This window comes from Ovis canadensis, chromosome 13 (genome assembly GCF_042477335.2).
Source record: "Ovis canadensis isolate MfBH-ARS-UI-01 breed Bighorn chromosome 13, ARS-UI_OviCan_v2, whole genome shotgun sequence".
Taxonomy (NCBI): Eukaryota; Metazoa; Chordata; class Mammalia; order Artiodactyla; family Bovidae; genus Ovis; species Ovis canadensis.
Window position 1 is genome coordinate 31,804,853 of NC_091257.1, and position 22,942 is coordinate 31,827,794.

Consider the following 22,942-nt stretch of genomic DNA (forward strand, 5'->3'; position numbering starts at 1 on the left):
CTGTCTTCTCACTGGGTCCTCAGGAGGTGGAGAGAGCTCTTGACCCTCTTCCTCCTACTCTAAGGGCAGCAGCCCCATCGTGATGGCTCCAGTCTCACGTCCTCATCACCCCCCAAGGGCTCCACCTCCACAAACCATCACACTGGGAGTTAAGGCTTCAACAGATGAATCTGGAGAGAGACAAACAGCCCAGAACAGAGGGATTTCGGTGCTGACACGGTTATTAGAAGGGCTGCCACGAAAGATCCTCAGAATGAATCTAGGAGACTCCCCTTTTGCTGCAGTCAGAAGGCAGAGGAGGATCAGAACACGAACAATGGTCAGAACCTGGGGGACCACTGAGATGCGGCGGGCTGTGGAATCAACACTTCTTCCGACTCTAAACTCTTGACCCAGGGCCTGGGACCTCTGCCACCTCGGTGGGTGATAAATCTGGGCCGCCTTCACATTCTTTTTTTTTTTTAATTAAAAGATAATTGCTTTACAGAATTTTTTGGTTTTCTGTCATACATCAACAAGTATCAGCCATAGGTAGACCTGTGTCCCCTCCCTCCTGAGCCTCCCTCCCATCTCCCTTCCCATCGCACCCTTCTAGATTGTCACAGACCCCCTGTTTGAGATCCCTGAGTCATACAGCAAATTCCCATCGGCTGTCTGTTCTATCTTTGCATTTGTGTTTTGCAGATTAAATATAATGAACATGTTCTACTCACTTTGGCTCATGAGTTTCTGCTCCCACCACCTGACCACCTCTCCAGGGCGGGTTCTCAGCCATCTATCCCCTGCCCTCTTCCAGTGACCCCTGCCACACCCTCTCTGGTGCTGGCCCAGCATGAGTGTGCAAAGGGTCGGGACTATGAAGGAGGTAGGGCAAGGTGCCGACCTTCCATCTTTGTGTCCAAGAAAGCCCAACATTAAATGGCAAATAAAAAAATTCCAGGGAGAGGTTGGAGAAAGAGACAGTGGAAGCAAGGGGAAAGCCTTCACCCCTGCTTTTTGAACTAAGGGCCCTGTGTTTTTATTTTGCACTAGACTCTGCAAATCTGCCTCACATCCATCTCCCCTGCACCTGTCGGAGGAGAACCAGTCATGAAGGAGTTTAGGAAATGTAGTCCGGAGGGCTCCCCCCTTGGGTGGGCATCAGACACCCCGTGAAGTGGGGGAGAGGACAGATCCAGCCGTCATAATAAGGGACATGACCTAGTAAGACCCCTGAAAAAGGGGCACAGGGAGTGAGGTGAACGTAGGGAGACTGGGGGAGGGGTTGAATTTATTGCCAAAGCTCCTGATTTGATTCTCCTAGGTAACCTACCTGTTCTAGATACAGCTTCCTGCTGTAGCCTGTAGATCACTGTTAAAACTTAAAAAAGAAATAGGTGAGCATGTTTAAAGATGAGAATGTATGGGTGTGGAGCCTTACCCTTAAGGATTCTGATGCCAAGATCCTGTGAGATACAGAGTGTAAATGGAGTTGGGGGTGGGTTCTCTGAGACCCCGATTAAGATGCATTTCAGATCTGTCGTTGGTGTCCCACCCTCTGTACCTTGCAGACCATCAGTCCCTCCCACACTGTTTTCAGATCTGGCATTTTTGTTTTCCTTTTCTGCATTTTTGGGGGGAGTGGCTGTTTATCTGTCTTTATTAGCTCTCTCTTTGATAAAGGGACTGAAGTGGAGTGCGTGCATGTTCAGGTGTGTCCGACTCTCCGTGACCCCATGGACTGTAGCCCACCAGGCCCCTCTGTCCATGGGATTCTCCAGGCAATAAAACTGGAGTGGGTTGCCATTTCCTTCTCCAGGGGATCTTCCTGACCCGGGGTCAAGCCCACATCTTTTGAGTCTCCTGCATTGGCAGGTGGATTCTTTTACCATGGAGCCACCCGGGAAGTCCCAAAGGGACTGAAGATGTTAAAGATAAATGTTAATAAGATGAGTGCTAAGTTAAGATGAGGCTGTTGAATTATCTGTGGGGTTTGGGGTCAAATTCGTTCAACAGGTCTTGAGCCCCTGCCATGTGAACTGTAAATACACAGCCCCTGCCCCGTGGGAATTTACAGCTTTGTGGGGAAGCTTAGCACTTCTCACTAGGGTTCAAGCAGTTGGGGAACAGAGTCTGTTTGGAAAAAGAAACAACGAACAACCACTTTTGCAGATCACACTTGGCTTCTATGGTGGTTTCCTGAGCATCAGTCTGACTCTGTGATGACGTAATGGTCGGGGGAACATCTGTGGCTCCCCCTTGAGAACGGAGCCCCCGCTGTGATGTCCCCGCTGTGATGTCCCCGCTGTGATGTCCCCGCTGTGGAAACTTCACGTTGAGCTTCCAGGAATGGAGGCCAGGGCGTCCTGGAGCTCACAGCCCTGCTATCTCAAGGTCGTTGGCCTTCCGGGTTGCAAGGCTCCTTTCACAGATGCATTTAGCTCTGGAGGGCACAGGATTTCCCTTTCTGAGAGGCATCTCAGTAAATGAGGGGGTGGCTGTGAAGTTACTGTCCTGGAAGTAACAGGCCCAAACTGTAAGCAGAGACGGCACCTTTCTTCTCACAGGGGGCACTTGTATGGCCCAGGTGTGTGGAGAGTCAGGTCCTTCCTGTAAACTGAGCCATTCCAGCTTCAGATGATCACTTCATCCACATCCTCGGCCAGTTCTTTGGTGCTAACTTGCCTGTTTTCCTGGGCTGCCCAGAGGACTGTGTTCACCGTCTGTCTTCGGCTGTTCCTTCTCTCGGAAAAGATAAAGCTTGACCTTGGTGAGCGTGAGCTGGGTGGCTTTCTCTGTGCTCTAACCAGATCTCTGGGAGATGTGTTCTGTGATCATCACACCTGGGACAGTTACCTGGATGTCCTGCCAGTGTTGGCCTCATTATCAAACAACAGCAACTAATATTTGCCAGTTACCGTGGGGATGTTACTGAACTAGATGCTGTGGAGGAGAAACACCAAGCAGTCCAGGAGCTGAAGAATTCACGATTCTGGGACTTCCCTGCCAGTCCAGCGGTTAAGATCCCACGCTTCCTATGCAAAGGGTGTGGGTTTGATCCCTGGTCAGGGAACTAGGGTTCCACATGTCATGTGGTACAGCCAAAAAAAGAAAAAGACAATGCTATGAAATATATGCATGTGTAGACACTCTAATCACATTTCTCTGGTGAAGAATCATCGCTTATTAGCTTCAGTAAGACCTCATTCATGCTTTGATTCTTAGTGTCACCACATGAAAGCAATAGCTGAACCCGGGTTCCTGCTGTGAAAACGAAAAAATACTGAAGGATATTCGATTGCGTTTCCATTATTCATGTGCACCCGAGGTTGACCGTCGCAGCCGCACACCTGCTTGGAGCATGTGATTCTATGCGGCTCCCACTCCAGCCTGTTTGTTTCATTTCCTACAGCTGCTCTCCAGCAGGATTACGTTTGAACGATGCAGATATTTTGCCCATAAAGAGCTCCCAAGATGCATCAATACATACTTTATCCCAAGAGGGGACTAGAGGAAACAGAAGCGTAGTGAGATCCGGAGTGGTTTGAACTGAGGTTTATTGGGTACCTACTCAGTGCCCATCACACTCTTCATGTCTCAGGAAGCAAACTCCTTTTCAGAAGAAAATGGAATGTGTTCGGGGATAGTCTGCCTCTGCAAAGTTTAGAACAACTCACTGAGAAGTTAAGCCCTTGCATGCTCTTTTTTTGAATTGGCATAGTCTTAAGAAGGACGAAACGTGGAAGCAATGACAGATTTTATTTTCTTGGGCTCCAAAATCACTGCGGACAGTGACTGCAGCCATGAAATTAAAAGATGCTTGCTCCTTGGAAGGAAATCTATGACAAACCTAGACAGCATATTAAAAAGCAGAGATAATACTTGGACTGCAAGGAGATCCAACCAGTCCATTCTGAAGGAGATCAACCCTGGGATTTCTTTGGAGGGAATGATGCTAAAGCTGAAGCTCCAGTACTTTGGACACCTCATGCGAAGCGTTGACTCATTGGAAAAGAATCTGATGCTGGGAGAGATTGGGGGCAGGAGGAGAAGGGGACGATAGAGGATGAGATGGCTGGATGGCATCACTGACTCGATGGACATGAGTCTGAGTGAACTCCGGGAGTTGGTAATGGACAGGGAGGCCTGGCGTGCTGTGATTCATGGGGTTGCAAAGAGTCAGACATGACTGAGCGACTGAACTGAACTGAATACTTTGCCAACAAAGGCCTGTATAGTCAAAGTGATGGTTTTTCTGGTAGTCATGTTTGGTTGTGAGAGTTGGACGGTAAAGAAGACTGAGCGCTGAAATGATGCTTTCAAGCTGTGATGTTGGAGGAGGCTCTTGAAAGTCCCTTGCGTTGCAAGGAGATTAAACTAGTAAATCCTAAAGGAGATCAGCCTTGAACATTCATTGGAAGGACTGACGGTGAAGCTGAGGCTCCCGTCCTGGCACTTTGGCCTCGTCTCTCCAACTGAGAGATGCTGTTATTTTATGAGCACTTGTGAGCTCTTGTCATTGACATAGGACACCCCTGCCCAGGGTTATGAATACAGTTTCCACTGGGGATCTACAGGGAGGGCTTGGGGCTTCCCCAGAGTCAGCCTCTGGAGATGAGAAGAATTCCAGAATTTTGTAAATCCCTTACTACCATCCAGGGGATGGTTGGTGCATACACTAGGCCAAAACCCTGTTCTGAACTAGGGGCCTTATTTTGCAAACAGAACGGTAGAAGTTTGTAAAAAATACCCAATCTGGAAGAAAAAAAAGGAGGTGGACTACTCCTTAAAGTAGCCTTTGGGGTTTCCCAGGTGGCGCTAGTGATAAAGAATCTGCCTGTCAATTTCAGGAGACCCAAGAGACCTGTCAGGATCAGGAAGATCCCCCGGAGGAGGAAATGGCAACCCACTCCAGCATTCTTGCCTGGAAAATCCCATGGTCAGAGGAGCCTGCCAGGCTACAATTCCATGGGGTCGCAAACAGCTGGACATGGCTGAGCATATGAGGTCACACAACATTTGACTAAAGTAGATTTGACTCCAGTTCACCACTGCTTGACTTGAGCACCCTAGAGACTTGTCTGGGGCTCAGACTGTAAAGCATCTGCCTATAATGCAGGAGACCCGGGTTCGATCCCTGGGTTGGAAAGATCCTCTGGAGAAGGAGATGGCAACCTACTCCAGTACTATTGCCTGGAAGAATCCCATGGACAGAGGAGCCCGGTGAGCTGTAGTCCATGGGGTTGCAAAGAGTCAGACATGACTGAGAGACTTCACTTTCGCTTTCACCACTGCTTAAGTGAGAGGCTGGATGGGTGTCTTCAAATCTGATTAAGTGCTCCCTTTGAGACCTATTCCACCCAAGGGAGACTTCAGAAACACCCAACCAAGACAGTGGACCCTGCAATTTAAGTCAAATTCTTTGGGTAACTCCAGGTAAAACCCGAAAGAGCCTCCACACTGCAGTCCACTAACATTTTGGTTTTTATTTTTAAACAAAATATGGAGGACTCGGTGAACATGTGTTTTGATTAATTTCCAGGCTCCTTTGTTTAGCATATGTTGATCAAGTGAAGTGTGGTCATCTCTCCCTTTCAGCAGCTGAAATGTCCGATAATGAAAGAATTTTCCCTCTCGTTTACTGGAGCAGGCAGGCTGTGTGCTCAGAGATGTTTAAGTCCTTAAACATCTTTAAAGTTTATCAGTCTTTTGTGGCCTGAACTTCTGCCCACAAGCAGTCTGTGTCCTCTAAACAGTGGGAGCAAGTTTTTCTTTTATGACAAGGTTTGTCCCATTCTGTTCTGGCTGGGCCTTATCTTAAAGCACAGGGCAATGACACATGACACTCTCTAAATCTCATGGTGTCCCTGACCTGGCAGCTGCTGAGTGAAAAAAAAAATTTTTTTATTGACGTATAGTAGCCTTACAATGTTGCGTTAGTTTTCTGTGTATATTCACATTCATATATATATATGTACATATCTCCATTTCAGATTCTTTTCTGTTATAGATTATTACGAGATACTGAGTCTAGTTCCCTGTGCTATATAGTAGGTCTTTGTTTTATATACAGTGGTGTGTATCTGCTAATCCCAAACTCCTAATTTATCCCCCCATCCCACCTCTGATAACCATGCGATTGTTTTCTATGTTTGTGAGTCTGTATACAACATACAGTAAATATTTGACTAATTAGCCGAATGCTTCGCAGCATTGGCACATGGGAAACTGAATTTCTCCCTCACACAGGGACGTCATCCACGTGCTCAGCTTCTCAGGGGAGCTTTCTGGAATCAGTGGTGTGATGCTCTTCAGAAAGGGTCAAAAATGTGAGGGTCAGTCTTATTAATTATCTCCAGATAACTCATTAGTAATAATTATAGTAATAATATCAGTATTAATTATTAGTAATAATAGTAATAATTTTCTACCTGTAACTGCAGAGTGATACTTTGAGCACATCTAGGGATTCAGATTCTAATTAACTGTCCAAGTGTGTATTTCATCCATCACGTGTCAGGGGTACGGGGAAGTGAAGGGCGTGAATCTCCAGGAATGGGAGGGGCGTGCCCTGGTACTGGGGTGCGAGGGGCTTGAAAATGTAGTTGATCCTGGGATCCTCTTTCCTGGACACTAGTGCATGTAGAGCTCCATGTTGAGAAATACTGATCCGCTGCAGTCAGTATTTTTATTTTATGAAGGAAAAATCCCCAAGGCCTGGACAGATGAAGGCTGTGCCACTAGGGTGTGGTGGAGCTGGCGCCAGAGCTTAGGCCTCCAGCTCCTAGGTCAGCAGCCCTCACTGTGAACCCCGTGGCTTCTATCTAATGCAGAGTGAGAGAGGGGAACGAAGCCGTGTGTGTGTGTGTGTGTGTGTGTGTAAAAGAGTGAGGCCATCAGACACACGCGCCGGGTCAGGACAGGGGTCATCACTGTGAACCACGTGGCTTCTGTCTAATGCAGAGTGAGAGAGAGGAGCGAAGCCGTGTGTGTGTGTGTGTGTGTGTGTGTGTGTGTGTGTGTGTGTGTGTGTGTGTGTGTGTGTGTAAGAGCGAGGCCATCAGACACACGTGCCGGGTCAGGACTGGCCCCCAGCAGAAGGTATGCCTCTGTGTCTGCTCACCTGCCCACCTGTCAGCATCATTTGGCCCCCGGCCGCCCTTCGCTTCCCAGCACCTGATGATTCTCAGTCACTCAGGGACCCACCCTGAGCCCCAGCGCCTCTTCTCCGTCTGCTGTTCTGTGTCCCAAGTGGAACTTGCCAAGTATAGTTCCTATCCGCAGCCTTCAGAGGGCGATTCAGATAAGGGGGTTTCTCAGGAGTGAGCTGATGAAGGCAGCTGTGGGGGCCCTTAGGCAGAGGTGCCCAGCACGTGGCCCACGTGGCTCCACAGTACTGCCTCAGCCCTGGGCTGCCCTTGGCCGTGGCCATTTGTGGCTGCCTCCCTCCCTCTCCCTTGGCAGGGAGCTCTTAGAAACAGCAGTTATTGGGAAACCAAAAGTAAACAGCCCAGCTTCTCCCTGGGGTCCAGGGGTGCAGGGACTTGGTGCCAGCAGCCTGGCTCAGTCTGCCTGTGGGGCCCGAGGCAGATGCAGAGGGCTGGGAGCCACAGGGCAGACGTGGGCATCTCAGGCATAGCTGGAGTCCTCAGTGCTACGGGCAGATGGAGCTTGGGAAAAAGGGCAAACTGAAACACTTTCTCTGTTCGTTTTTTAGCCATGCAACTTGGAGCAGAAAGTACCCAGAATAGCTCTTTACTTTGAGTGAAAGCAGGTGCTTTATCCTCATTGCATAGCTGAACAGAGACGTGGTGACTAAACCAAGGTCCCCCAGAGGAGGGACCACTAGACCTTGGACCCCTAAGGCCTCTGACTCACACATTGCTTTCTCTATCCTGTGGGCCCCTCATAGATAGAACAACATCCAGAGGCAGAAAACTTGGGTCTCAGAGAGACCAGGATGCTGGATAATTCACAAATGAACCAGCTGTTCTCGACACTGTCCACCCACCCGTTTCCCTTAACCTGCTTGACTGAGCTTGCCCTGAGGTTCTTAAGACAGCACATCCTAAATAAGGGCCTTGGCTCCAAGGTCTGCTAGGTACTTCTGGGAATCGTGCACGGTCCCCCCAGGGTGAGGCTCTTCACGGAAGCCACGGGTTTCAGCTCGTGGCTTCCTGATGCTTTCGAGTGTGGGGAATGTCCTCCCCATCAAGCCCCTGATCTACTCCTAGACTCGAGCCAGCCTGAGGATGCACACGTTCTGTGTCACACCCATGGTCTGTGTGATGGCGGCTCCTAATACTGATTTTCTGCAGTGAGTCAAGCACTGAGCACTGAGTGCATTGTATAAATGAGCTCTTCTCATCACCAGAAGGATACTGGGAGCTAGGTTATATCTCACTCATTTTGTAGATGAGGAACCTGAGGCTCCTTTTGCAAATATTCAAGCCCTGTTCTTCCCCCAAAACTCAGACTCCTACTTACCGTCCCAGGGAGCGGATGCCTGTTTGGTTTTAGGATGGGCCGGTTCTTTGTCTTTTTCAGCTTTACTTTATTGAGATTATACTTGACATACAACATTGTGTGGATTGATGGTGTACAGAGTGATGATTCGATACACATGTATATTGTGCAATGATTACCATGATCAAGTTTGTTAACACCTCAGTCACATCATGTAGTTACCAGTTTTTATTGGTGTTACAGTGGGGACATTTTAATATCTCTTCTTTAATACACTAGTACTAAATAGAGCCTTTTGCCTTTACTCCAGTGCAGTGCGTTGGATTCCCAGATGTAATCATCTCATAACTGAGAGTGTGTACCCTTTGACCAGCATCTCCACATGCCCCCACCTGCCCCCAGCCCCTGGCAAGCACGGTTCTAGGCTCTGCTTTTATGAGTTTGGATTTTCTTAGATTTGCACGTGTAAGTGGGATCATACTCCATTTGTCTTTCTCTTCTGAGTTATTTCACTTAGCACGATGGCCTCACGTTTCATTCATCTTGTTGCAAATGGCAAGAGCTTACTTTTTGCGGCTGAATAACATTCCATTGTACACATTTGCTACATTTTCCTTCCCACTCATCTGATGATGGGCCCTTCGTTGTTTCCATGTGTTGGGTACTGTGAATAGTGCTGTGGTGGACGTGGGGGTGCAGAGAGCTCTTTCAGACCCTGATTTCACTTTTTTCAGGTATGTACCCAGGAGTGGGACTGCCGGATCGTAGGATAGTTCTAGTTTCGATTTTTAAAGAAGACTTCACACTGATTTTCACACTGGCTGTCCAATTTACATTCCTACCAGCAGTGTCTGAGGGTTCCCTTTTCTCCGCATCCTCACCAGCACTTGTCCTCTCTTGCCTTTTTGATAACAGCCACCCTTGCCCTCCTTTCCTTGAAGACTGGAGGGAAGGAGGACTAGGGGAGGAGACTGTCTTTTGCTGTGAAGGCCAGTGGTTGCCTGTCCTTGGTGGCTGGATGGTGTGATGTGCGGGTCGAGGGGAGGCTCTGAGACCTGCCTGGCTGTACGTTCGGGCTCACAGACCGAGCGATCAGAGTACTTCATGTCCCCGTGCCTCCCTTTCTCCATCTGTACAAAGGGGCGGACAGTAGTGCTTATCTTGAAGGTCAGTGTGGGATTGGGTGAATTAATGCCCATAAGACACCAGGAACAGTACGTGACCCATGGAATATGCTCAATAAATACTAGTTTTTTCCTTTAGTTCCATTCTCCATGTATTCATTTTTTAAAATTAATTTTTAATGGAGTAGTTGGTTTACAATGTTGCGTTAGTTTCTCCTATACAGCAGTGAACCAGCTATACATATATCCACTTTTTTTGCATTCTTTTTCCATATAGGTCCTTACAGAGTATTGAGTAGAGTGCCCTGAGTTATATAGTGCCCGGAGTGTATAGTAGAGTGCTATACAATAGGTCCTTAGTAGTTACCTATTTGATGTTTAGTACTGTGTATATGTCAATCCCAACCTCCCAATTTATCCCTCCCCTTTTCCCCATTTGGTAGCCGTAAGTTTGTTTTCCGCATCTGTGACTCTATTTCTGTTTTATAAATAGGTTCATTTGTACAATTTTTTACATTCTGCTTGTATATGAGCAATACCGTGTGATACTTGTCTTCCTCTGTCTGACTCACTTCACTCAGGAAGACAACCTCTAGGTACGTTTTCTGTGTGTTCTTCATCTTTCTTTCCTCTCCTTCCACGTTTCTACCCTCAAAAACCTCCAGTAGTTCTGGAAAATCACTTGCTCTTCTGCTGACACCCTATACCACGGGGTTCAGCAGTGTGTAGTCTTGTGAGTTAATCACTTTTAGGGAGGCCAGGGGGAGTTTAAAATGAGAAATCTGAAAGCTCTGAGGTGCAGTCAGATATGTGGGAGCCCTTTCACAATTGTGTGGCCCAGACAAGTCTAATCTCTGACTTCTGTGGGAGAGGATACACAGAGAGGTCAAACAGAGCTCTGCGGAATGATTTCTAATGACAGCAGAATCATTTTGCAAATGAAATTTTTAATGATCAATCAAGGCTTATTTTTCTCTTTGGATGATAGACGGTTGGAGAAATGAAGCTGTTCAATGAAAAACATATCTGATCGATCAGAAAACAGCGTTACATTCAGTCTTTCGCTTCCTTCTGCTGTGGATGTGTGGTGTCCGGCCAGACTGCTCCCTGGGGCCTCAGTCTCACCGCTGGAGCGGGGCTGAGCGCAGGGCTGCTGCAGACCCCACTGTCCTACTTGCCTGGATGACCCTGGACCCTTGTTCCCATCTCTCTAAGCCTCGCTGTCAGAAGTAAATGGGGACCTGAAAGTCCTACTGTGTAAAGCGTTTCTGAGGATGACGTGAGAAGACGCTTTTGAAACAGAACCTGCACTTCCTGGGCCTCAGATTCCCCCAGACTTCCTCACCTGAGGCTCTGCCCTGCCTCTTCCCTGTCCTTCCCTTGGGAGGAGGAGCGAGGTGGTGATGCTGGAGAGCCCCGAGGAAGGGAGGGGGGCTGAGCCCTGGGCTTGGCCCCATCTGCGCCTCGAGCTCCCTCTGGGAATGTGCATCCTGTCCCAGTGGAGACCTGCAGCCCCTGGACTCAGGGGCCTGTGCTGGGAGGGCTGGGCTGCAGAATTCAGGGGCCAGTATTCGCCAGATTGGGGTCTTGTTGGCGTCTCGGGAACAGAGCTCACGTTTCATCCCCATCCTTGGTGTGTGTCTCTTCTGAATCATTCTCTGTTGTTTCTAAACTCAGCAGGAGAAAGAAGGGATGCTGTGTATTGGTTCCCTACAACCCCGGAGTGCTCAGAGAGCGCGTGGCACGGTGACTGTCGTTCCCGTGGCGACGGTGCCAGAGGAGTGAGCTTGGAGTCGAGAGTCTGGTTCTTAGAGCCGCTGGCTGTAGGAGGCACGTGCTTGGTAGAGTCACACACAGGCCGTGTGAGTCTGTGTGCTTCACCGCGTGCCACAGGGAGTCCAGGACCCTGTGAGCTGGGTCTTCCCAATTCGGTGGAGGAGTAGACAAGCCCAGACTCTCAGGTGCTCGGTGACAAGATGTGCGACAAGATGGAAGTCAGGGCCCTGGTGAGTTACATTTTGGGGATCATCTCAGGGACCCCATACCTGGGCCCCCAAAACAAGGCTGGCTCTTCAGACAGGGCAAAGGGACATTCCCAGTGATTTGACTTTTCTTTCCTTTAATTTTCTCTTCATTCCCCTTTTCTCCTTTTCTTTCCTTCCTTCGTCTTTCTCTCTCTCTCCCCTCCCTCCTCTCTCTTCTTTCCTCCCTTATGGCTTTCTTGCCTCCTTCCCTCCCTTCCTTCTTCCTTCCTTGTCTCTTCCTTCTTTCCCTTCCTCTCCCCATCTCTCCTTCTTGTCTTTAAAGCCAAGTAAGGCTCACAGTGAAGAATCTGTGTGCAGTGCAGGTTCGATCTCTGGGTCAGGAAGATCCCCTGGAGAAGGGAATGGCTGCCCTTTTCAGTATTCTTTCCTGGGAAACCCCATGGACAGAGGAGCCTGGAGGGCTACAGTCCATGGGGTTGCAAAGAGTAGGAAAGGACTGAGGGACTAACACACACACACACACACACACATACGTACACACACACACACACACTGCTGACACACACACATGCTAACACACACACACTCACCCCCCCCACACACACCCACCCACCCACGCACACATACACACACACACACACACACACACACACACACACCCCACACACACCCCCATCACCTGCCTGTCCCGTTCCCTTCAGTAGTGAAGGAACTCCAGGGCTAACGGTACGTGTCCCTATAAACTATCCCCCAGCATCAACGTAAAGGGAAAATCGCTCTGGAGGGGTGTTGTGGGCTTTTTAATGAGAGGAATATGGAAAACCTCCGGGGCCATTTAGTGATGTGTTAATTTCCTAGGAATGTCTCCCTGCACTCTTCCTGTTCTCTCAGCGCCCTGAGCACACACTGCCTTGGCCGCAGATACAAAGCACAAGCTTTCCAGCAAGTGACTGGCAGCCTTGAGCCACCCGAGGATCTGGAGCAAGGCCTAGCTTTGCAGATTGCCCCAGTAGATCGTCGCACGTTCCTCCCCAAAGACAAAGATGCTTTTGCTTTTAAAGCTAACAGGAGTTCAAACCCACAGGGCACTTCTTATTTTTTTGGTGGGGAGGGTAACCTCAGAGTCAGAAACAAAACAGACTCACTAGAGAACGTAAGTGGAATTCAGAAGCTGTTTTTGTGGTGTATGGTGTTTTGCTGTTTGTGTCAAAAGTTTGAAGGTTATGTCTTCGGTAGCATTTTTTCTTCTTCTGTGCTACACTTTCACTAAGAAGGAACCATACGTTGTGTTTTATTGTATGAAAATCCAGCTGCATTGGCCTGAAAAATAGCAGTTTTAAAGAACCAAGTAAATTGGAGCTGAGAACTGTTTTGTTTATTCAACAGTGTTATAAGCACGAACTTGTATTGAAGTATCAGGACATTTAGGGACATCCCTGGTGGAGATAAGACTCCACGTTCCTAATGCAGGGGGCCTGAGTTTGATCCCTGGCCTGGGAACTAGATTCCACATGCCACAACTAAGACCCAGTGCAGCCAAATAAATAAATAAAATATTTTTTAAAAAGAAATATTAATATCAAGACATTTACTAGATGCCATGCCTATCTGTTTGGAGAAGGAAATGGCAGCTCACTCCAGTATTCTTGCCTGGAGAATCCCATGGGCAGAGGAACCTGGTGGGCTGCTGTCCACTGGGTCACACAGAGTCAGTCATGACTGAAGCGACTTAGCATGTATGCATGCATTGGAGAAGGAAATGGCAACCCATTCCAGTGTTCTTGCCTGGAGAATCCCAGGGACAGAGGAGCCTGGTGGGCTGCCATCTATGGGGTCGCACAGAGTCGGACACGACTGAAGTGACTTAGCAGCAGCGGCAGCAGCCTGCCTATCTGTTCCTCTCTCTGTTCCTCATGCATGTTGTTGTTCAGTCCCTAAGTTGTGTCCGACTCTTTGTGACCCCACGGACCGTCATGTGCCAGGCTTCTCTGTCCCTCACTATCTCCTGGAGTTTGCTCAAACTCATGTCCTTTGACTCGGTGATCAAATTCTTGGGCTGTGCCAACTGGAAGAGCCACCACAGGGCGTTGGTTAAAGAGTTCAATTTCAGCGCCTGCACATCAAGGTCCGAGTCTGTGTAATCTTGGGCAAGTTATTTCAACTCTGCAAGTGTCAAGTGTCTCCTGGGAGAGTCACAGGCTTGGTGTAAAGAGTCAATGGAATAATCTGTGCAAAGCACTTGGGCTGGTGCCTGGTGGAGCGTGCACGCCAGGAACAGCTGTTTGTCATTACTATTTTTTTATTGTTGCTGCTGTGGTTCCAAGGCCTTGTCCTCTAGGTTCTTACCCTCCTGCAGAGGGGTCACACAGCAGACAGACGTTCATCTGTGGTGGAGAAGAGGGCAGGAGCATTCTAGAGATGGGCATAGCCCACACCAGGCGTGTCAGGGAGGTCTTCTGGGAGGAAGCAATGCCCTGGCTTAGTGTTAAAGGACACAATGCGATAACTGGGGAGAGAACCTTCGGAAACACCAATGTGGCAGGGCTGATTGGAGAAAGAATCTGTAGAACCTGATACAAATGCGCTTAGAAGGAAAAGAAAAGTCAGCAAAGAGGGTCAGAAATCTAGGGTGAGAGGAGGTTCAAGAGGGAAGACATGACTGACTGTCAACATACCAGCTAGTTCAAGAAAAAGGAAGGTTAGACAGTGTCCTGTGGATCTAGAGACAGTGAAGTCATTTCCATAAGGGTCATCTCAGCAAGTGGTGGGGAGACAGCCCAGTGGCGAGCTGGTCAGTGTTTAACAACCAGCTCTCTGGCAGCCTTCACCTATTTCTGTGGTGTAAACACTCCCAACATGGCGGATGTAAAGCCACCAGCTTGAGGTCCCTGAATCCCGACTGGGGAGAGAAGCTCAGCCAGCTGACCTCAGTGGTCATGGCAGGTGGCCGGGTGAAAAACAGAGATGGACAGATGGCTTTGGGTTTCAAGGTCACAGACTCCCTGGAGCGTTGCTATAGGCAGGGTGATGCTGGGTATGCCACCCTCAGTGCTGATGTGACCCTGGCCCCCTCTCCCTAGCACCCCGTGGCTCGCGGGTGCTTCCCTCCCCCATTCTCAGTTATCCCTTCTGTCATCTGCCTCCCAGAAAAGCCTGCTGTCTTATCGTGACAGGCTGAACCTCACCTTTCCCAGTCCTTAACATGTAATGGAACTTCCCTGGTGGCTCAGACGGTACAGCGTCTGCCTACAATGCGGGAGACCCAGGTTCAATCCCTGGGTAGGGAAGATCTCCTGGAGAAGGAAATGGCAATGTGCAATGGAATGTCAGAAAGGGAGGAGTTTGAGCATAAAGAGTCAGTCCTTTTGGCAAGGACATCTCAGGTCTCGAAAGATGACTCAAGTCTTTCTCTGCTTGACCACTCAGATAGATGATCTGACTTTGGGCTCAGAAAGCCACCTTTTGATCTTAATCTGGTTTCTCAAGTAGACTTTTCTTACTTGAATGAAAATAGTCTGTGCAGTTGACCTGACTTTTCCCATCTGGGAAGAGTAGTAAGGCTAGATTTAAAATACTAGTTCTTCTTCCTTCCCCTTCCTACTCTTTGATTTTTTTCTTCTGAAGATGATACGTTTTGAACTTCTTCAACTGTTTCTTCTGACATTTACCTCCAAGTTTCTAACCACAATATTTCTATCACTATTTCTTGATTCATTTGGGTTTTAAAACATCGTTTATTGACATTGTACTAACTAGAGGATTTAGCTTTTTTAAAATCTAACCCCACAAACACATATATACTCAGTTGCTTGCTCTCTCTCACTCACTCACACACACACCTTAAATGATTAAATCAGAGATCGATGCTTACATTATTGCAACTATGTAAGTAATATTCACAGCAAAATCATAAGGTAGATTAGGCTTACAGTTTCTTCCTTGTGCCTTTTTGGTTTCCCTCTGGATTTAATAAATACCTTTTTTATCTTTTAAATTTGAATGGCCTCTATCAGAGTTTTATTTATATAATAAATGCACCCATTTAAAATCTGTGGTTCCATGAGTTTTTGACTAGTGTACACATTCAGATCATCATTAACAGTATAAAGATGCAGAATATTTCCATAGCCTCAGAAAGCGTCGTGTCCTTTCCAAGTTAATACCTTCTACTCCGGCCTAGGCAATCAACGGATCTGATTTTTTTTTTTTCCACTGTAATTATTTTTGCCTGTTCTGAAACTTCACATAATGAAAGCATCCAGTATATATGGTATCTTCGTTTTTTATCTTTCACTCAGCCCAATGTTATTGAGCTTCATTTATGCTGCTGTATTTGTCCTTTTTCATGCCTGCATATGGAGAAGGCAGTGGCACCCCACTCCAGTACTCTTGCCTGGAAAATCTCATGGACAGAGGAGCCTGCTGGGCTGCAATCCATGGGGTCGCTGAGAGTCGGACACAACTGAGTGACTTCACTTTCACTTTTCACTTTCATGTGTTGGAGAAGGAAATGGCAACCCACTCCAGTGTTCTTGCCTGGAGGATCCCAGGGATGGGGGAGCCTGGTGGGCTGCCGTCTATGAGGTCGCACAGAGTCGGACACAACTGAAGCAGCTCAGCAGCAGCAGCAGCATGCCTGCATAGTAGTCCCTTGTATAAATATATATAAAGTTTTTATCCACCAACTGGTTGATGAACAGTTGAGTTCTTTCCATCTTGCAGCTATTATGTTAAGCTTATTATATACATTTATATTCAAGTCTTTCTATACATGTGTGTTTTCATTTTTCTTGAGTAAATACTGAGAAGGGGCATTACTGGGTAATTTGGTATATTGTGTGTTTAACGGTTTTCCAGAGTGATTGTGCCATCTTTATTTCCTCCAGTAGCGTAAGAGAATTCTAATTGCTTATCAATATTTGGTGCTGTTTTTAAATTTTAGCCATTTTAGTGCTTGGGTAGGCATGACTCATTGCAGGGTTTTCAAAAATTAACAGACTTTATGTATTTTTTTTAGCTGTTTGTTTATTTAAGAAGTTTTAAATTTTCGGAAAAATTGAGAGTCTAGAGTTCCCATAAACCCTCACCGTCAGTTCCCTCTGTGATTAATATCTTGCCTCAGTGTGATACATTTGTTACAATAGATAAGCCAATATTGATACACTGTTATTTAGCTACAGCCCATCATTTCCATTAGGGTTTACTCTTTCTGTTGCACTTCCTATGGATTTTAACTAACGTGTAATGACATGTACCCGGTATCATACAATAGTTTCAGCGCCTTAAGAATACCCTCATCTCCACCTACTGGGGGCTTCCCAGGTGGTGCTAGTGGTAAAAAATCCACCTGCCAATGCAGGAGACTCTGGGGACGTGGGTTCAATCCCTAGGTCAGGAAGATCCCCTGGAGAAGGAAATGACAGCCTGCTCTAGCAGGATAACCACTTTCTTGCTAGAAAATCCCATGGAGAGAGGCGCCTGGCGGGCTGCAGTCCATGGGGTCGCAGAGTCTCCCTTCCCCTTCCTCCCTCCACCCCCACCCCAGCAGCCACCGATCTTTTCACCTGTCTTCCTAGTTTTGCCTTTCCCAGAATGCCATAGAGTTGGAATCGTTCAGTGTGTGGCCTTACCGGATTGGCCTCCTCCGCTTAGCAATGTGCAGTTAACAGTTCCTCCGTGTCTTTTTGTGACTTGATACAAGCTCATTTTTTGTTCGTGCTGAATACCATTATGTTGTCTGGGTATCCCACAGTTTGTCCATTTATCTATGGAGGGACATCTTAGTTCCCTCCTGGCTTTGGCAGTTATGAATAAAGCTGCCGTAAACATGCATGTATCTTTAGCTGAATGGGGATGGAGTTTGGCCACTAGTGTTTGGAGCTGAACCACGCACGGCCTTTGTTCGGTCACCTGTGACTCTGAGGGGCTCTTCTGGCCCCTCAGCCACACCGGAGGTGGCCCCTGGTGGCCTAGTGGTTAGGATGCTGGTTTTCACTGCTGTGGCCTGAGTTCAACCCCTGGTAGGGGAAGTGAGATCCCATAAGCCTCAAGATGTGGCCAAAAGTAAATAAGTACAACAACATGACTTAAGATTGAGTTTAAAAAGTACTGCTGGATTTTTTTTAAGTAAGGGAGAAAACAGAAATATAACCATTGGCTCCTCAGGTCGGCAAAGGAACATTTCCTGAGTTTCCACGTGATACCAAGAGCTTTGACTGGAGTTCACGTGGACAGTCCCTGAGCTCCTGTTAAGCATGGGACATTGTGTCCTCAGTGAGGGGCTGGGGACACCCACGACGCCCTGCAGGACTCCAACTCGTTCCCCCTGGAGAGGAGACACTAGGTGTTGTTTACCTATCTGATCTGAGACGTGTTTTCCTTCTAGGAAGAGAATGTTCTGTTCCTGTGGCTGTTAGAGGCTCAAAGCGTTTCCCTCTGGACCGTAGTGAACAGGGCTCAGACTGGCCTCATTAAGCACTGTGACCCCTCTGGTTGCTGATTTTTACTGTTCTGACTTTAACCTGCCTCCTGCTTACAGGTCACATCTCTGGATGGTGGAAGGCCTACCTTTGGGGCCAGTGGTTGCCCCCTGGTTCCAGGTCTCCAGGATGGGGGGTGCACAAGAACTGATTCCAGAGAGAATCCGGTGCCTGGGAGCTGGAGGCATGAGGAGATAGTTGGAGTGGGGCAGGCTGCCTTGTTAACCTGACGGGGGTGGTGGGACTCGGTTTGTTACCAAACCAAACTTGGGTCCACTGGCCTGATGGCAGGCAAAGCCAATCTATTGATGCCAGGTTGTGGCGAAGGAAAGGGTAACATCTATTGCAAGGCACCTGACCTGGGGTCAAGCAAGGAGAAAGGACAGCTCATGCTCAGAAGACCTGACCTATCCGACTGGTTTCAGGGGAGGGATTTTAAAGGCAAGGTTAGGGGAGTGGCTTTCGGGGTGACTGATCAGCTCACACATGACCAGCTCCCCAATTTACCTTATTCTGACTCATATCCAGAAAACAACCTAATTGCTGCCCTATAACTCTGCAACACTGATTCAGAGTATGGGGTCTCACAGCTCAGTGTTCCTCTCACAGGCTCGATTCAGGGCACAGTGTTTGGTTTAGGGGGCATGCTGCCGATTATTCAGGATATTCTAACCCATTGTTAGAGAACCAGACTGAGGCATGAGACCTGAGCAGCTTTTGTTGGAAGAAATGAGATGAACCCAGTTTAGCTTGTATGGACTCATCTAGATGCTCAGGGAAAGGTAATAGTTTCCCACCGTCTTTCTGAGAGTCTGGGCTCTTTCTCCCCCTCTGGAGTGCATTGAGGAACTTTTCTTTTCTGAAAAGAGAACTTCATATACAGAACCTATGCTGGTTTCTCTCTAGGAGTATTAGAGTATTTTCATACTTTGCACATTTTCCTATCAATGTGAGAGCTTACCAAATGTGAGAATTCGCAGTTAGAAAGTAATTTCTTTGTCTTAATCATGAGTGTAACTGAGGAACACCTGTGATTCCCTTGGAGAGATTCTGCCTCATTGAGCCTGTGGTGGGGTCTGTGGGGTCTGTGGGGTCTGTGGGGTCTGTGGGGTTTGTGTTTGTAGAAGCTCTGTGCTTGATTCTGATGAGTTCCTTCATTTGAGCGGCGCTGGGGTTGGGATGTTGCTCTGAAATGTGGTTTAACCTTGGCAGAGGTAAAAGATGTTGCATCCTATTCAGAGGGGCCACAAACATTCCTGGTCTCATTTGTGCTCGCGTGCTGTCGCTTCAGTCGTGTCCGACTCTTTGCTGCCCCATGGACCATAGCCCACCAGGCTCCTCTGTCCATGGAATTCTCCAGGCAAGAATACTGGAGCAGGTTGCCATGCCCTCCTCCAGGGGATCTTCCTGACCCAGGGATTGAACACATGTCTCTTACATCTCCTGAATTGGCTGGTGGGTTCTTTCCCACTTGTGCCTCTTTGGAAGCTCTATCCTGGTCTCATAACACCTTAACGTTTAGCTTATTCTGTAAAGTGTTATGAAGCTACAGAGAAAAAAAATTTTGTTTTATTTAAAAATAAAACAACAGGGCATTAATGGTCTATACTTAAAGGGGATTTTTTTTTAAGATGTTGAGTTTATGCTTGTTAGGTTTTTTTTTTTTTTTTTTAACATACGACAAACATTGCCCTTTTGTTTAATTTACCAGGGGAATATTTTCTTGTGATCTTGAAAATTATAACTTTATGCAATCCACTTTGCCCTCCATTTGATATCATGGAAAATCTTGTTCTCAGGTGTGGAAAGCCCAAGATGATAATAAATAAATAAAATAAAACCAGTACAGGAGCTAAAGGCTTTTCCTTCTGCCGGAACTTTTGTGTGGTTTCCACATCAAGGTTGTCAGCACATCCCCTGGAGCCAAGTGAGAGGCCTGTGTGACTGGGAAGGGAAGAGCTCCTTGTGTGGGAAGATCTGATTATAGTCATTAGAGATGGGACGTATTCTCTACCTCTGGTTTTGTTTCAATCTCCACAATATCTTGCAGAGAAGTGCCAAATGGTAACTCTTACAAGAGCCGAATAGTTGTTTATTTTCAATTTTAGAGTTGTCAGTGTCATTAAGATGTTCCACTTCTTTGAGTTCAAAGCAGTGTTTGCTGGGAGCATCTGCCCAAGTGAGAGGCTCCAGAAGGAGGTCTCCATTGAGATGGGTAGGAGTTCAGGGTCATGGACATGGAAAGAGGGTGGACAGAGTCGGGGCTGCATCCCTCTGTACTGATCAGCTGATCCTTAGTGAGCTCAGAGGGACCTCAGGGCAGAAGGGCTCTAATGCTCCCACTGTGGGCTTTTTATCTTGCTTTTGGATACAGTTTGGACCAAGATCTCTTGCCACCCCGCAGGGTATAGGATTCTAACAGTTGAGCCCAAATTCCTCACCCTGATATCTGAAGCTGTTTATCTCCCAGTCATCTCTTAGACCATTGCACCTCCTCCTCTTGTGCCCCAGCAAGCTCATTTCTGCCTCTGGACCATCTCTCTTGCTTCCCCTCCTGAGGCCAGTGCTCCTCGCCACCCCATCACGTGCATACACCATGACCACACGTGGCACCCTTGTCTTCTCTTCTCATCCCTCTTCTGCCCAGCGTTGTTCCCTTTCTTCATCGCATCTTTCCCTCCTGACCTGAGCTTCTCTTGACACCTCCCTTCTTTGAGATCCTGCTGGATCTACTTTGTACACAAAACAACGCAGCACTTTATCCGTGCTGTTTTCAGAATTACCCCTGAGGATCAGTGGATGAGGGGGGAGGGACCAAGAAGATGCAACGCTAGTGATGAGGCAGGGTGCTCCCACCCCCACCACAGTGAAAATTCCTTGAGAGAAGCAACTGTGCCTTGCACCGCTTCTTGATGATTCATGATCTTACAACATGAACAGACAGAAACAGGGCAGAGGCCTGTTCTGAGGGTGGCAGCCAAGACTTTCAGCAGTGTTTTTGTGATGTAAGTCTCCAGAGATTAGGACAGATCCTGGAAGCTAGATGCTGCTGTTCTCAGGGACATTTTTTCTGTGTGCGAAATATTTGCCATTGAACTTGGTAAAATCAGGGAGTAGGTACTTTAAGAAAGCTGGTGAATCTTTGTTAAAAAGTTTTCCATCTGATGGGTGGCCTTGAAAAAGCCAGACACTGTCCATCATTGAACGGGGGACCGTTCAGGTCATGTGCTGTGAAGAAAGTGGAGCCATGTGACTGGAGAGCTTGCCTTCAGAATACGCACTTGCTTCTTTCTGAAAATGTATCTGGGAGGATACAGACCATAAGAAAAGAAACTGTTTCTGTCTCTGTCTCCAGCCCCAGCAGGGCACTCGGGAGATACTCGGTAAATATCTGTTAGATGAAGGAGTAAATGAATAAAGGCCCAAAAACACTTTGCCAGGGTTGGTTGTTGCCAGTCTTGCTGAACTGATCCTTCCCCATCCCGGGCCCCTCCCTCCTGGTTGATGAACAAGACCTCTGTATGCTCAAGGTCACACTGAACTCTCAGTTTCTTTGTCTTCTCCATGGGGGGCAGACTTGATAAGGTAAGATTTACCTTCCTGTTGCAGGTAACGACCACCAAACTCCTCTGTTTTACCCTTGGCTGTTTTAAATAGATAGGGAATCAGAGAATGTCATGTTTCTGAGTAGAAGATGGAAGCGTCAGGAATCAGCCTTGCAGAATCTGGAGATGAGCCTTATTGGAATATGAAATCCCTAAAGAAGGATAGGGATTTCCCTGGTGGCGCTAGTGGTAAAGAACCTGCCTGCCAATGCAGGAGATTTAAGAGACATGGGTTGGATCCCTGGGTCAGGAAGATCCCCTAGAGGAGGGCATGGCAACCCACTCCAGTATTCTTACCTGGGAAATTCCATGGACAGAGGAGCCTGGCAGGCCACAGTCCATGGGGTCACAAGAGAGTGGGACAAGATTTAGTGACTAGCCAACACCAACAACAAGAGGGAATAACCTTGGGCTGCTGGAAAACAGCAAGACCACGGGACTGGAGAGACTCAGCTCACTCAGCCAGGTGAGTTGAGTGGTGGGAAAGGCTGGTGGGGTGAGATCGTGGTGGGCCATGAGGTCATCCTCAGGAAAATGGGTTATAATCTAATTACACGGAGCTATCGAGAGCTGGTATCTGACTTACATGTTTTCCCGCCTATTTGAACCTCACAGCAACCTGGAGCCAGTCAGTCAGATATAATTATTCCCGTTTAGAGATGAAGGAAGGAAACTTCAGGGGGTTTGGAGGCTGGACCCCAGACCTTCTGATGGCCCATTGGGAGTTCTTTCTGTCTGCAGTCTTGTGCGTGACTTAAAACTTGGGCTATCTCCCCATTTGTGGGTCTCCTCTGGTGAGGCCCCCAGAGGCTGACCTGCAGCGAGTGAGTTGTGCCTCCTCTGATAGATAAAAAGGTGGTAACATATGTGCTGAGAGCTGAGCTTGAGCTAAGAAGTCATTCCTTTCCTGCTATGGGCCCCATCCCTGTAGGGGTTCTGTCTTGTCTGCCACACCTCAGGATGAAGAGGGGAGACTGGGGCCGTGCCTGAGAGAAACGAGCAAATAGATCAAAGGCTACCTTCGTGGTCTTGCAGGAGAAGATTAGAGCAGTTGAAAGGCTTGTAATTTTTTTTTTTTTAACCCCTGACAGGCAACAGTTAGAGGTGAGGCAGTAATAATCCACAAATAATAGGTTTCTGGCAAGTTCCTTCCATCTCTGCAGAAGGTTAAACTGGAGAAGGTCAAGTTCCAGTATATTGATAGAGTGCTTTGGCTTTATGAGCCTCTTAACACTGAGCATTGTTGGATACCTATGCGGATCGCTCAGGGTGAATAGGGGAAACTTGATCCCTAAGACTGTGTG

At 47.7% G+C, this 22,942-nt stretch overlaps 1 protein-coding gene and 1 non-coding gene across 4 annotated transcripts in view; both read left to right on the forward strand.

Moving 5' to 3' along the window:
- Positions 1-22,942, forward strand: part of CAMK1D (calcium/calmodulin dependent protein kinase ID) — a 393,058-nt gene that overhangs the window by 185,219 nt on the left and 184,897 nt on the right. The gene's annotated exons all lie outside the window — the stretch shown is intronic.
- Positions 14,770-14,841, forward strand: TRNAC-ACA (transfer RNA cysteine (anticodon ACA)). The gene has a single exon. It is a non-coding gene; the product is annotated as a tRNA-Cys (tRNA).